Here is a 15,518-nt window from a genome sequence, read left to right as displayed (position 1 = left end):
GATTGAGATCATTCAGTCAGAAATTTTTCTTTAGAGCAAAGTTGTCTGCTGGGCTTATACCCCTGCAGGGGGGTATTTAGAGAAAGACACTTGTCTGGGTGGTGTAGCATGAAATGAGCAGTTTTTAGTGGAATAAATTTAAGATAGTTAGGGATTTTCATCCATTTTATATTTGAGAGTGTAAGGTAGTGGTGGGATCTGTTAGGCAAATTAGCAATGAATTTGGCATTTTCTGTAGCATTGTTCAACTTTTCCTGGGAGGCTGTTGTGTAAGTTAGTAAGGATAGGGGTAGCATGTAGGAGTGTTGATAAGAGAAAAGTAAATGCAGTACATTTGCAACCTATGATAGTGACTCTGTGGCTTATTTATGGCACTACTTACATGATTATTAAACTTGAGCTTATCTTTAATTGTTAATTTTGGTGTTCAAAATCAAACAAGTTTAATGTTTTGAGCAGAGGAAATAGTAAAAATACTTGAGTTTTTGGCACTGGTTTTAGAGAAGATAAGCATTACTTTACTTTTTTTTTTTTTAGCGTTAAGTGTAAGGTGAGTGTCTTCTACCAAAACCTGAACAATGCTATAGCAAAGCTGCTATATTTGCAGCAAATGCCCCTTTTAGAACCTACCAATGTACAGCGCTAAGAAGTCTAAACTGGTTAGAACTATCCCATCAACTGACATATACACAGCTTCTTACCACTTGTAAAATTATCTAGCATCTATCTGCTTGTCCAACACTAATTAACATATTACACAACTATGTTCCCAGTCAGTCATTATAATCCACTGGCCAACAACTCCCATCTGTCCATAAACCTATCAAATCTGCTGGACATTGTCTATACTCAAACTGTGCTGCTAAAGCCTGGAACTCCTTACGTGTATCCATCAGGTCAGTACCCTCCCTCTCAAACTTCAAAACCATTATGAAAGACTTCCTGGCCAAAAGCTGGCTCTGTTCTTGCTCAACACCAGGATAAACTATATCATTAAATTTGAAAAAGTACCTCTTCATACATTACACCTCCTTATTCTCACTTCACTCACTTCCTTACTTCTATCAATTTATCTCCCGTCTTTCATAAGCATACTTTTCTCTCACTTTCTATTGAAGATCATGTTTGTATTATACTAGCCTACCTTTAATTTCTCTATAAACTGCACAAAATTTCTCTAAATATTAAATCATTGTCATATAACTTGCATCTATTCTTAAACAATGTTTTCATATTGTGTATAATTTGGTATAATTATTTAAACTATGGATGTTTTTGTATTATTTTTGGGGATTGTGAAATTATTGTTCATAAAATGTGTTGTAATACTTTGGGGCTTTACTCAGCAGGCCTCTACTGAAAAAGGACTTCCACACAGTCTGACTTTCCTGGTAATCAAATGTCAATAAATAAATAAAATACATATCCATTGTTCTACTGCTGATTATGATTCCAGAGTAATAGTCTGTAGCTTACCAAGGAGGGGATAGAGCAAGTGTTTGTAGCATAATTTGCATATTGAATCATAATGGATGTAGATGTGATAGTACAACACTTATTTATGTATATGGTGGACAGCAAGGGTTCAAGAATGGACCCTTGGGGTACAGCTATAGAGATTGGGTGGGAGGAAAGAGGAACATGTGTTTTATCATCTTGCTGCTTGGGTGTCATTACATAGGTAGTTCTTGAACCATGATACTGTATGAGATAAGTTAATTTCTGCTAATGATTAAATCAGTTTTGGGTGGGGAACAGTGCTGAATTCTTTGGAGAGGTACAAACAAAATGGATGATACTGGTCTGCTAGCATTATGATAGCAGTTAACATTGTCTAGAAATAATAGTAAAGCAGTAGCAGTGCTATGGTGGGGGTGCCACCTACATTGGAAAGAGGAGAGATTATTGTTGATTAGATACTGCAGAATTTAAGTGTGAACACAATGCTCCAGGAATTTTAAGACAGTTGAAAGTATAACTGTGGGTTGGTAGTTACCTAGTTCTGTAGAGTTTCCACTCTTATGCAGTAGTGCAATGCATTCTTATTGCCATATTGCAGGAAAGTACAACTCAGTAATGTATCCATGTATGCGGATGGAGACTGGAAATAGTTAAGGCCTCAGCTTCCACTTTGAAATAGTCTGGTGGCACATTATTAGCTGGTATAGTAGTTAACTTCAGTTTAAGAAGGAGTTTTTTGATAGATGAAGTAGGGATCATTTTTAGTGATAAGGTATTTGAAGCAGATCTTCAGGTTGATCATAGCATTGTTGAGAACTTGTGGATTTACTTACTGTGATTGCTGTGTTGATGAGGTGGGAAGTAAAGGAGATTGCTACAGTTCTTTAAGTATCATTTGGCATAGGAACAGGACTTTTTTGCCTAGCTGAAGGAAGTTATTGATGGTGGATCCAAAAGTATTTTGATTAATTATGAAACTGATTTGAATTTACATAATACCTTTTTGTCCTTTTGTTCAAGGGTGTTTACTTGTTTTTGTAGAGAGTGGTAGATCTGGTCATTTGTAATAGTTTTGCTATTCTGACAGATTTTCTAGGCTTTGCCCCATGTCTCATGATTTGTTTAGTGGTGTGAGTTAGCCAAGGTGCAGCTCTAGATTTTATTTGCGCTATCCTAAGTGGTGCATACTCCTTTAGGAAATTTAAGAAAATCTGATTAAAGGTGGCTAAGTCTTCATCAAGTGGTGGCTGTTTTAAGCAATGCCAGTTGATCGATGCAGGGCATGGCATTGGAGAGTCAGCATTGCATTTACTGTGGTTTTCAACTAGTTTATAGTGTTGAGAATTTGTTTTTCTGTTATACTTTCTAATGATATAGGGGGTGGTGATCACTTAGAAAACCAGATAGAGTGCTTGCTTGAGTGATTATATTTGGGGAGGTAGTAAGCATACAGTTCAAGATTGATATAGAGGTATTAGCCATGCAATGCCTAGTTGGAGTGGTAATGAGTTGAGAGAAATTATAAAGATTGAGGGAACAGTTGATAGAGATATGTAATGCAATCCAATTTACATTAACATTGCCAAGTATTAGAGTTTTGCTTTAAAAGTTTTTTTGATATCCAGGTTAGAGCATCTTCAAGGATAGTTTGGTTATTGTTTGGGAACGATGCAAAAAGCTCCAGTACATATGGCTTCATTTGGCTTTAGCTGATGGTAGATGACTAAATTTAGAGATGTTATTTTTTTACAGGTAAAACTGGAAACTGGTTTTATGCAGTATTGCTATACCACCGGTCTTCTGCTTTCTTGATCTAGTCTAAATATACTATAACCAGAATGCAGGACTTCCTCAATATATATGGTTATCTTGAGCCATATTTCTGTGAGAATGAAAAAATCTGGGAAGTGTAAGGAGATCCAACCATATTTTTCAGCTATTTTGTTGCAGAGGCTCTTAACAATTAGGTTAAATAGTTTCAAGGAGTTGTTATTAGTGGATCTATGTAATTTTGACTGTATGTAGAATTATGTTCTAGAGGTTAAGAAGTTATAGCAACTTACTGATATAGATTTAGGTGGACATCCTCACATTGTGCTAATGCATTATCTAAGGTCAGAGTGGTAGAAGACTACATTAAACTAGGGTTGCTTGGGGATTTGGGATGTATTCTGTCTCAGCTTTTAGAAGCATATAGTTTAGTTTTAAGAAGTGGGCAGGTTGGGTATGGGAGTTTAGCAATAATAATGAAATAGTCAGTTGGAAAAGCTGTGTAGGGTAATGCTGCCTAGTGGGGTGTAAAGGAAGATAATGGAGGGTAAGTTGTATGTGGTGTAGTGAGAAAGTAACACTAAGAGTGATGAGAGTAAGTAAGTTAAAATCACAGTTGTGTGGGAGACTGCATAGGTGAGACGTATGATGTAACAGCTAGAAATGCAATAGGGTAATGAGTTTAATGTTACAGAGGGAAGTAGTGGGGGAAGTTAGACGCTGGTAAAATGTGTAAATTTGCTAAGGTGTAGTTTGTTTTAACATACATTTTGTGAAGGATTTGAAGTCTGGAACTCAAACGTATATCATTATTTTGTGACTTCAGTCCTCATGTCATCCTAGTTACTTGCCAGAAAACCACACATTTTATGAGAAACAGACCAAAAATATGAGCCATAGATCTGGACATTCTGTGAAAATCTGGACAGTTGAGAGGTATATATCTATAATATAAGGTATATAAGTATTTAATGCCCACACACCATTCACAAACAAATACACACACACACAGACACACACAGACACACAGACACACACACACTGTGATCAAATCAATGAAAAAATTCACATAGTGCACTGTAGCCCCATCCATGCCTCCTTCTCAGGTACGCCTGATTTTGAAGAAAATCTCCAATTTTGTCTTGTATCTTTATCATCTGTCTCTCAAAAACATTTGATTTTCTGGTAAATCTATGCATTACTATACTTTCATACTTCTTGTTATTCAAAAATGTATATTGAGCAAAATCTCAGACTTGTTGTATTAGCTTTTTACGTCAATTAGGGTTACTTAGAAGGTGTAAGTAAAATGTTGGTCATTTAGTTTTTTTTTTGGTCTGTCATTCTAGATATCTTAATATGTTACTTTGAAATGGCAGATCTGTTTTTTTTTACTGAGCGATATCTGTATATTAATGCCCTATTGTGGGATGTTCTTTCTCCACTAGTGTAATTTTGCCCATAATCTAAGCTTGCTTTAAGCATTTGTTGTGTGGAATGAGTGGAATGGCTGACTGGCTGGATATTTTCACTTAAAATATTGTTTGCTCAGAGATAATACAAGTGGTTTGAGCTATAATATTAGTAAAAGAGGTCCTACTAATGTTATCAACTGCATGTATAATTTAGCCATGAAATATGTACATAAAGAACAGGGTTGAACATTCCCAATCTGAACTCTTTGCAGGCAATATAAAACTACTAATAATAATCATAAAAAGTGGAAGAAGATGGAATTTCAACGTTATATCAGACATATGTTGAGACCAGTTGGCATAATTGTTAAGGTATTTTCCTCCACAAGGTACAAGGTTCAATCTTAACTTCTGGCCAGTGCCTGTATGGAGTTTGCATGGTCCCCCTAGTTTTCTGTGGGGTTCTTCCCAGCTCTCAAAACATGCTGAGTGTTTCCATCTCAAACTCATCCAAGAATGGAGCTGTTGGCAGCAGTGCAGACACTAAATGGTGACTTCAGGTGGAAGTGTTGTATAGGGCAACCACTTTGGCCATCAATGGTGGTACACAATATCCTCAGAATAGAAGAATACAGACAGCAGACTGTGCTCCATGTCAGAACTATCCACTCAGCGGTGCAAAAACGATCTCTAGGTGATTTGTTCATGTTGACTAATTTTATGCCAAATGGAAATGGGTAGTTACTGGTGAGAAGTGGGTTGAGAGCCCAGCCTACTCTGATGCCAATGATCCATGTTAATGTTGGTGGGTGGTATAAGTGGCCCTGTTGGTAATAGAGTGTCCATCATAAAGCCCAGCAGCTTAGGTCAATAAACTAATGGCTGCCTGGTGTCCAGTTACCCAGCTTGGGTTACCTGCGGTGCTCTACTGAGCAAAATCTGGATGTAAAACCAACCAACATGCCAGATATGAACTAAGAATTGCAACTGAATGTAGTTTCATTGACAGGATGCAACTTGAAAGTGGAAAACATGATGGCATGAAGGAGGATGGACATCTTCTGTATCCAGGAGACAAGATGGAAGGGCATTGCAACAAAACCACTTGGCTTGGGATCCAAAGTCTAATACTCAGGAGAAGGACAAACTAGAAATGATATAGGAATTGTGATGAGGGAGAGGCTTCAGAAGACAGTAAACGACGTCAATAGAATTAGTGATAGATTTAAGACAATTAGACTCCAGTGGAAGGATAGAGCACTATTTATAATCTCAGCCTATGCCTTAGAACAGGGTTGTGATAGTGAGAAAATAATGTACATTGGTATAGCAGTTGCAAGACCTCCAAGATAAAGCAGGACAACATTAATTGGTGTTGATAATGAGTGACCTGAATGCACATTTCAGGACAGACAGAACAGGATATGAGAACTGCACTGGTCCATATGGGTGAGGCAACAGAAATAAAGAAAGACAGGCCATTCTAGACTTCTATTAGACAAATGACTTGATGGTGGCCAACACATGGTTGAGTAAAACAGACATACAAGCATGGCCAACATGCAATTCAGGTAGACTTCTTCCTAGTAAGGAAAGGGCACTGGGGTAAAATCAACAACTGCAAAGTCAACCCCAGTGATACAGTCAGACCACAGCATTAAGCACTGGTTGCCACAATCAGCTGCAAGCAGTGGTAAGAGAAGGTTCTAAGGTCAACAGAGACTAGGCTGAAGACCTGGAAGTTGACTGGAGAGAAAGCACAAAAGTTCAAAGAATTACTCCGGTCTCCAGTACTTCATTAAGAAGAGAAAATAGATGGAGTTGAAGAAGAAGAATGGAAGCACCTCAAAAAAGCATGTGTTAGGACTGCAGAACGTGTATGAGGAAATAAGATGCATAAGGAAAGCTAGTGGTGGAATGTAGAAGTCCAGGAAGTCATCAAAAGAAAGCAGGAGTGCAGTCAAAAGTGGGAGATAGAAAAGACAGACCAGGCAAAGAAGGAATACTGGTTTGCTAAAAAACAGTCAAAGAGAGGAGTTGCAATAGCAAGGAACAAGCATCAGAGGCACTCGGTTCCTGGAAAGTGATTTGGTAGATGGCAAAAAAAAAAAAAACTCTACTAGGTTGCAAAGGCAAAGACAGAAAGCTAAAGAAGATAGTCAGACGCTGTTCATAATGATGGTTGTAACAAAGTGCTCAACAATGCACTGGAAATCAAAGGCAGATTGAAGGAGTACTTTCAGCAGCTTCTGAATGAAATTAAAAACTCACAGAAGCTGTACTGCCGGAGACACAGCCTATGATGAAACAAGAAGAGGACACCACCTTAAAAGAACAGCACTAAGGGAAATAAAGTCAGAGAAAGCAGCAGGCTCAGATGAGGTCATAGTAGATATGATCGTGATTTTATGTGAGGCAGGGGAAAAATAGATCCCAAGGGTACTCATAGCAGTATGGAGAAAAAAGTACATATCAGATGACTGGAGAATAAGCATACTAGTGCCAGTGTACAAGAACAAAGGAGATGTTCACAACTGTGGGCAGTACAGGGATATCAAACTCCTGTCACACTGCATGAAAGTTCTGGAGATGGTGAATGATAAAATAATACACTGATTAGGAGAAAGTAAGATGGGAGATGCGCAGTTCAGATTCAGATTAGGATGTGGCACAAAAGAACTGAAGTTTGCAGTGAGACAGATAGTTGAGAAGAAGCTAAAGATGAGGAAAAACTCCAACTGGGAATTCTAGACTTGGAGAAAGCATATGACAAGGTCCCAAGAAAGCTGATTTGGACAGTCCTGCAGTGGTACAAAGCCCTAGAAACATTGGTAGAATTAGTGCAGGCTATGTACAAGAACCCAGTGGTACAAGTATGAACAGTGTTCAGTCTCACAGAGGGCTGCCCAGTGGGAGTGGGTGTGCATCAGGGTTCAGCTCTGATCCCACTGCTGCGCAGACTGGTGATGGATTACATTAGCAAACAGGTTGGAGGGGTCAAATAAACAAAATTGCTGCATGCAGATGATGTGCCATTACAGGCAGACTGAGCAAGAACTTCAGTAAAGGATAGGGAAATGTAATGCAGCACTGAATGCACATGGGATGAAACTAAGTACAGATAAGACAGCTGTGATGGCAGCAAATGGAAATCAGAAGTAAATGAGAATTGAGATAGAAGGGTAACAGAGAAGCAGGTTAACAGCTTCAAGTACCTGGGAGGGGTGGTTGAGGAGAAGGGAAGTCTGAATGAAGAGGTCAAAGCTAGAATCAGAGGGGCTGCAACCAACTGGCATAGAGTGTCATGTGTAGTGCATAACAGAAGTTTGACAAAAAAGCTGAAAAGAAAGGTGTACAAGACAGTGGTGTGACCAATACTATTGAATAGTACAGAAACTGGTCAGTAAAGGCAACACAGATGATGAAGCTAAAGATGATGGAGATAAAGTGCCTAAGAAGTGGTAGGATGTACACTGTGGGGCAAATGGAGAAATAAAGAAGCTAAAGTAGCTCCAATTTCAGAGAAGGTCAAAGGGAACTGAATATGGTGGTTTGGGCATATGAAGACAATATCGTGAAAAAGATTTGGGATAGAAAAGAAAAAGACAAGAAGATATAAAGGTGCCCAGCAAAGAGATGGATAGATTGTGTGAGAGAATACCTGTGACAGTCAGGCATGACTGTTAAATAAGGCAGGAAAGTGGCATTGAACAGAAAGAGATGGTGACAGCTGACACAACACTCTGACTCCATGTAGAGTACATAAGATAACAAAAACATGAAGTGACAGTGAATAAACTACAAAGAATGTGCAATGTTAAGAATACAAAATACATAATAGTCCTTTCATTACTCAGAAAAATCCTATTTTACAGAATCCTTGAAGAAGTGAAATGGCTGCATTATAATTTCCAGCAACAATCGCTTGCAGCTTGCCTATGACCTTTCATAACTTGTAATTTTCATTTTCAAGATAAACGTTAAGTTGAGAGCTTTGATAATTTTATTTTACATTTATTGCACTGTACTTAATGTTTTAAAACATATTAAGAAAGCCAACTGTGAATTCTGAATTTAACTGTAGTCCCAGAATATTTTTAAATACAGGCCCAGGAATCTCCTACCCGGGGGGGGGGTCTGCTAGTCTCCTGAAGGTTGGTAGCTGAAATAGAAAAGAGGCTGGAGGAATTCTTCTGCACATTAAGAACCCCTAATAACCCCAAGGAGGCAGATTGCTAGGGTATGGCCAGACATTTTAGGGCCACAAGTTATTTTAGGTAGGGTGCCCAGGTCACACATAGCTAAGTATACTAACACTGCAACATTGCACATAATACAAGATTTAATTCATAGCCAATATCAAGGGTATCAGAACTTGTCAGAGATTTGGGAACCATGGATAGACTTAAAAAGACCTTGTGGTCGTTAGCCTAGTAAACACCTATGAAACTATAATACAGACTTTTTTTAAAACAATTTTATTGATTTTAGTTAGAACAAATTTATAAACAATCACATAAGCTTTACAGACAAATTGTAAATTCAGAGGTTATAACATATAAAACTTAAATAAATTAATATATATATATATATATATATATATATATATATATATATATATATGTATATATATGTAGTAATGAAATAAAATAACTACAGTACTTACAAAGAAATCCATTTATCTTTACACAGAAAGTAGTATTTTAACTATTTTAATTGTGTATCACATATAGAAGAGAAAAGGAAACTGGTTATTCATTATAATGGTTAATCCTTTTTCAACAAGTTCTGTAGATTTACTCACATATAATAAGCTTAAGTCTTTCCAGTTGCTCTAGAAATTATAGTTTTCAGTTGTTCAGTTGTAATTGACAAACTTCATTTAACAAATTCTTGAATTCAGTGAATGTGGGAGGGGAATCAGATGCCCAATTTTTTGTTATGCACTTTCTGGCCACAGCCAGTATTGCCCGGAGTAAAGGATATTTAACTTTAACAATATGTGATATGGGAGTATTAAAAATCACCAGAGACTTGAGTGAAATTATCTGTGAACAGTGCCTGTAATAGTTCATTAACACTTCAACAAAATATTTTTATAGCAGGGTAATCATAGAACATATGGGCCCAGTCTATATTTATATCTGACTTACATTTGTTACAAATGTTTAGTTTTTTATTTTTTTTTTTCATTAATTGAGGAGTATAAAAGATCGGTATATAAATATCCAGGCATATACTTTCCATTTAAGTGATAAAGCTATTTTCCCTGCTGATTCTAATATATTTATTTTGTCTTGATTGCTGAGAAGTTCATTTTATTTTTTTGTAATCTTGATAAGACAAGGAAAATGTACGTTTCCTTTGTATCCTGTCACGAAGCTCTTGCATAGCAGTACTCTTTAGCACCTGTACAGTCAACAGGCTTACAGTAAGAAATGTATCGAACCTCTTTCTGACTACCTGAGCACAACACTCCCCCAGATTTACTATCCTTCCATGCAGAACTAGTTTAGTCCTGCACAGAAGTGGCAGTTTAGAAGCAGGATGGCAGCACGCCATGCATATTAATGAAGGCGTGCTGCCTGAGCTCCTAATCTTACACGGAGCATATAAGAGTGCAGTGGCATGTCTGAGAGCAGAGCTCTAAGAATATGCATGCCCCTGCAATGAAGAACAGCAGAAAGTCCTAAAAGAATGAGCGAAACCGCTCATAGGTGTATGCATACCCTCAGCAACATCCCCCCACGTGTACAAGAGCAATAGTTCACACAAAAAATATAAAGATATTTTTTTTTTTATGCAACACATTAAATTTAACTGTAGGTGTGTGGGTTTGCCCATCACTTAGCTACAGTTAATGCAGCTTAAATGGCAGAAGAGGATAGAAAGCCAGATATATGCAAATGAAGCAGTATTGTTATTGTGTAGTAGGCAGAGCATTATCCTTACAAGCAGTCATTCCCTGTTCGAGTCCCACTGCAGCACATTCCATTTTCCATGTCATATCACTTTATGACCAGTATTTTTAGTTGCATAACCTACTAAAGATATATTTGTGAACTGGAGTACTGCATTAAATGCAGATGTGAGTTGTCAGTGTCATAATGTTGCAAAGTCCACAGATAATCACATGTGTCTCATACAGTATATGTACACAGGAATCAGGGATACAAATGGAAGGTAAAATGTGCAATGAATGATAACTCCATACAGCTTCCAAATCCCCACCTTCCCAGGAAGCATTAGAATCACTGTCTAAATTAGTGCCGTGGTAAGCGGGAGTAAGTACTAGTAAGCAAGTGCAAGCACTATTAAGCAGTAGTAAGCATATTTAAGAGGGTTTAAGCCTGTTTGTCCTGGGGTAAGCAATGCGCACACAGGTTAAGCAATATTGAAGCTAACTCTCTGTAAGCATATTTAACCAGAGGTTAGCATTGCTTACCTTCACGCAAACCCACGAAAACCTGCTTACAAGTGCTTAAAAGTGCCTTAATCTCTCTGTATGCAACAGCCGCTGTACTGGCCAGAAGCAAAATAAACAGCCTGTGCAGGTCTTGAACCTAAGACCCTGTACACTATAGTCACAGTAATTATCCACTAAGCCATCACAGCAGTACACAAGACTGAGGTATCACCAAACAAATCCTCACTATGGGAAAAATCAAAGTGAACATGTGAAAGGAATCTATATACAGTCTTATATTGGATAACCTACTACATAACACAAATATGTGAACTGGAGTACTGCAGTAAGCCCAGATGTGAGGTGTAATTGTAATAAAGTGTTGAAGTCCCCTGAAAACCACAAGGACCCCATACAGTGTACGCACACATGAAGCATGGATACCATACACATATATAACATGTAATGAATAATAAATCAATGCCAAAAAGCAAATATAATTCAAATTAAATATTAAGCACTGCTAAGTATTGTACAGCCCAGCTTAGTAGGTATAAGCAATGCATAGGCCAGCTAACTCAGTTTGCCCATTGGTATACCCCTTTAAGCAATGCCGACCATAGGTAAGCAGGTTTGCCCATAGCTTAGTCTTTTCAACACTGTCCAGTCATGGCAAAGTGTGGGGAATCGGCCCTATTTTAAAACCAGCAGGTGGGAATACATCTCATAACTGGTTGTAGCTTCCCCTGGCAGGCACCATGTCTGGAATGGGAGATGATGCACACTTTCGTGCACAGCGCTGGGGCATCCAGGAGTCCAGAGTAATGGCAGGATTCCTTGTGAAAGACCATGAGCAGAGACTGCTGTAGGGCCAGTACCAGGGTTCCCAATATAAAGTGGAAGCCTGGGACTGTCTCACTCGTGACCTCACCAGTGCCACTGGCATACCCTGAACTGGTGAGCAGGTCAGGCATCACTATGCCAACCTGAAGTGGCAAAAGGGGGATCTCTTGGATCAGTGGATCCAAGAGGCTATGACAACAGGGGAGGTCCCAGTTGTGTGTAAGTATCACTCTACTACCGGTCTAATAATTGCCAACTCATGTATATTATGGATAGGTATGGCTAAATATCCCTCTTATGTCCTTCACAGCGGCAAGCGAGTGGGGTGTGATCCAGGAAGCCCATGGATGTCACTTGGGGAGGTTGTGACGTGAGGCAGGTTAGTAATACTCTTGCATGTACTGTCATAGGAAATAAATCTAAAAGTATTAGTAAGTTAATTGCCTGTATAAAACCTGTATTGTATAAGGCAAGTACTGCATTCACCAGAGAATATGGCAGAAAGAGTCTCATATAGGTTGCATGTAAATAAAAGCATAATATCCTGACAATAAAGGTCTAACTGCTGGACTGCATGTGTTTATGCTGGTTGTTGTTGTTGTGTCTTTCGGCTTTTCCCAGTTAGGGGTCGCCACAGCGGAACTCCGGTCCGCTAATGATTGGCAGTAGATTTTTACATGCCGAGTTGCTGGCCCTGACGCACAACCTTCAATGAAGGTACGCCCATTCATGCATGTCTCCACACAGAAGACGCTCTAGCTGAGAATCGAACAGGGCAACGTCTTACTGTGAGGCGACAATGCTACCGCAGCACCACCACCGCAGTCTATCATATGGTAATGTAGATTTGCAATCACTTAATAGTACTGTTGTATTAAGCACTGTTACTCACACTGTGCAACATAAATAAAATGTATAGGAATGTCGGTATATGACTGGTTTAATCCCCAGAGGTCAATTAATAAAACCTGAGAGAGACAGACAGAAAACAGTAAGAAGACAGCCAACAAAATCCAAATAGCACATGCAACTGAGACATGAACTGTTGTATTTTGCACACAGCCATGGTTCAAATCCAGGGAGTGGTAGTAGTCTGCATACAGAATCACACTCAACAATACAGATATGTCCGGAATGTCCAGTAAATTGGTCCATATCTGCTGCCTATCGCTCTGTCCTCCCAGGAAATCAGTGGAATGATCCCAGATGTATAGGCTGCAAACAAGAAGTACAACTGATTGTCACACATCTATAAGAACAAACCTGTCACTCTAGCAACTCCCCAAAATGTTATGAGAGTAATAAGCCAAGTATGTCCCATCTACACCCCCATGTTGTCAAGATGTGACCAAAGCATGTACAGTAACAGACTAAGTTGAAATTGTATAATACTAATGTGAAATCTGGTACTTTGTGTGGCAACATTCAAGTACTGCCAACAAACATTGCTCCCACAGGTCCATCAGATACGAACACTGTGCCCACAAATAAAAGACTGATACCCTGTACTGGTACTGTCTACTTTGGTATTGTATGGCATTGTGAGTGTTACAGTTGTTCTGAATAATAAGGTATCACTCATCACTGTCACCCACACTGTGCTACATAACTGTCTAGGAAATCCTGTATAACAGTGTTGTAATACAAGGTCAGAATATAAAACCACAGGAGAATTATACAGAGAAATCAGATAAGAGATATACAGCAATATCTATACAGCACACACAACTGTGATGGACAGTGTTTTAATGTTAGCAGACATAGCCATGGTCTGAATCCTGGGAGTGGAAGTAGGCTGCATACAGAATCATACCCCACAACTCTACAGATATGTCAAGAATGTCCAGTATATTGGCCCATATCTGCTGCCTGTCACCCTGTCCCCCATGGAACTCAGTGGGATGACCCAGATGTTTAGGCAGCAAACAGGAAATGCAACTGATTGTCACACATCTAGAAGAACAAACCTGTCACACTAGCAACTCCCCAAACTGTTATGAGAGTAATAAGCCAAGTATGTCCCAGCTATACCCCCATGTTGTCAAGCTGTGACCAGAGTGTGTACAGTAACAGAGTGAAATGTATGTGCATAATACTAATGTGGATTCTGGTAATTTGTGCGGCAACATTCAGGTAGTGTTAACAAACATTGCTCCCACAGGTCCATCAGATACGAACACAGTGCCTAGAAATAAATGATTGATACCATGTACTAGTACTGTTTACTCTGGTATTGTATGGCATTGTGAGTGTTACAGTTGCTCTGAATAATAAGGTATCACTCATCACTGTCACCCACACTGTGCTACATAATATAACTGTCTAGAAAATCCTGTATAAGAGTATTGTAAGTCAGTAAAAGCTGAAGAGGGCAATAGTCTACATATGTCCCAATTCACCTGCATGTGGTCAAGACATGGCCAGAGTATGTGCAAAAAGAGATGGACAGGTATGTGCATAACATTAACCTGGAATCTGGGAGTATGTGTAGAAACAGTTAGTATTAACAAACAATAACAATTCCTCCACAGGTATACCAGGTAAGAGGTGTATACTGCAAGCAAAACCAGTTCATGTATATAGTTGTCGACAGCCATATCAATGTCCAAACTAAGGCAATAGGGTAGTGTACTAATACTTGTAAGGTACAGATAACAGCACTGACTAGGAAAGTAAAGTGAATTACAGGAATATAATAGTTGTTAATTGACATCTTTCTGTCCCCCCACCATATCTGCAACAATAAACTAAATATCCAACTCAATTGGTATGTCACGACTTAACTGTAATGTTGGGACATATGTCCTATTGTTTGATAATTATTTAAATCTGTTTCTATGCATGTGTGATGTTGAAATACTCCAACATTGGTGGCATGGTGCAATCAATGTACCTGTATGCTGTTGTAATTACCATTGTGGTCCCATAAATGCATGTGTTCTGCTTGCTATGCAACTGTTCCATATCTGGTGCCTGGGTTAATGAGAATATCTATGCATGCCGTTATACCTAATCCTGGACTGTGTTGACTATTACTAATCCACATATGTTGATAAAACAGCATAGCACATATGGGAATGCGGATCCCAGCGGACCAACCTGTCCCACCTCAGCTGGCCATGGTACCGGGCACCAGCACATTGGGCACCCAACCCGGGACCTCCTTGTTCATCGGTCCTGCACCCCCTTCAGGTGAAATCACCAGGTCCGGGTATTGATGCATAGCGAGCTCAATCAGAGTGCTATGCCAGCTCGAGATCCACATGCCACGACATGAGGGTCGGCCTGGCTCTGCGACTCGGCCCCCAGCACAGCCACTTTCGAGCTGTGAAGGTGCAGTGATTACTGCCCATGGGTGGGGACCTCAGTCCCACGGCTTCCACTAGGGAGATCATGGGCTTCCAATTTCCCAACACCCCTCCCCATCAAGGTATTTACCTCCACATGTCATATACCACCCCTGTATGCATCTTGCTTGTCTTGTCTGTTAACCTACCAAAACCTACCTCCCCAAATATACCTACTATCCCTTCCCAACATCCCACTCTCACCTGGAAAAAAAAGGGGCAATCTGTTCCCCAAAAATAAAATCTTGCCCTATATAGAGCTGTCTATTTCGCACA

Source organism: Protopterus annectens, chromosome 10.part0 (genome assembly GCF_019279795.1).
Source record: "Protopterus annectens isolate FY-2018-M chromosome 10.part0, PAN1.0, whole genome shotgun sequence".
Lineage (NCBI taxonomy): Eukaryota > Metazoa > Chordata > Ceratodontiformes > Protopteridae > Protopterus > Protopterus annectens.
The sequence above is the reverse complement of the archived record's forward strand: the minus strand, read 5'-3'. Positions refer to the sequence as shown.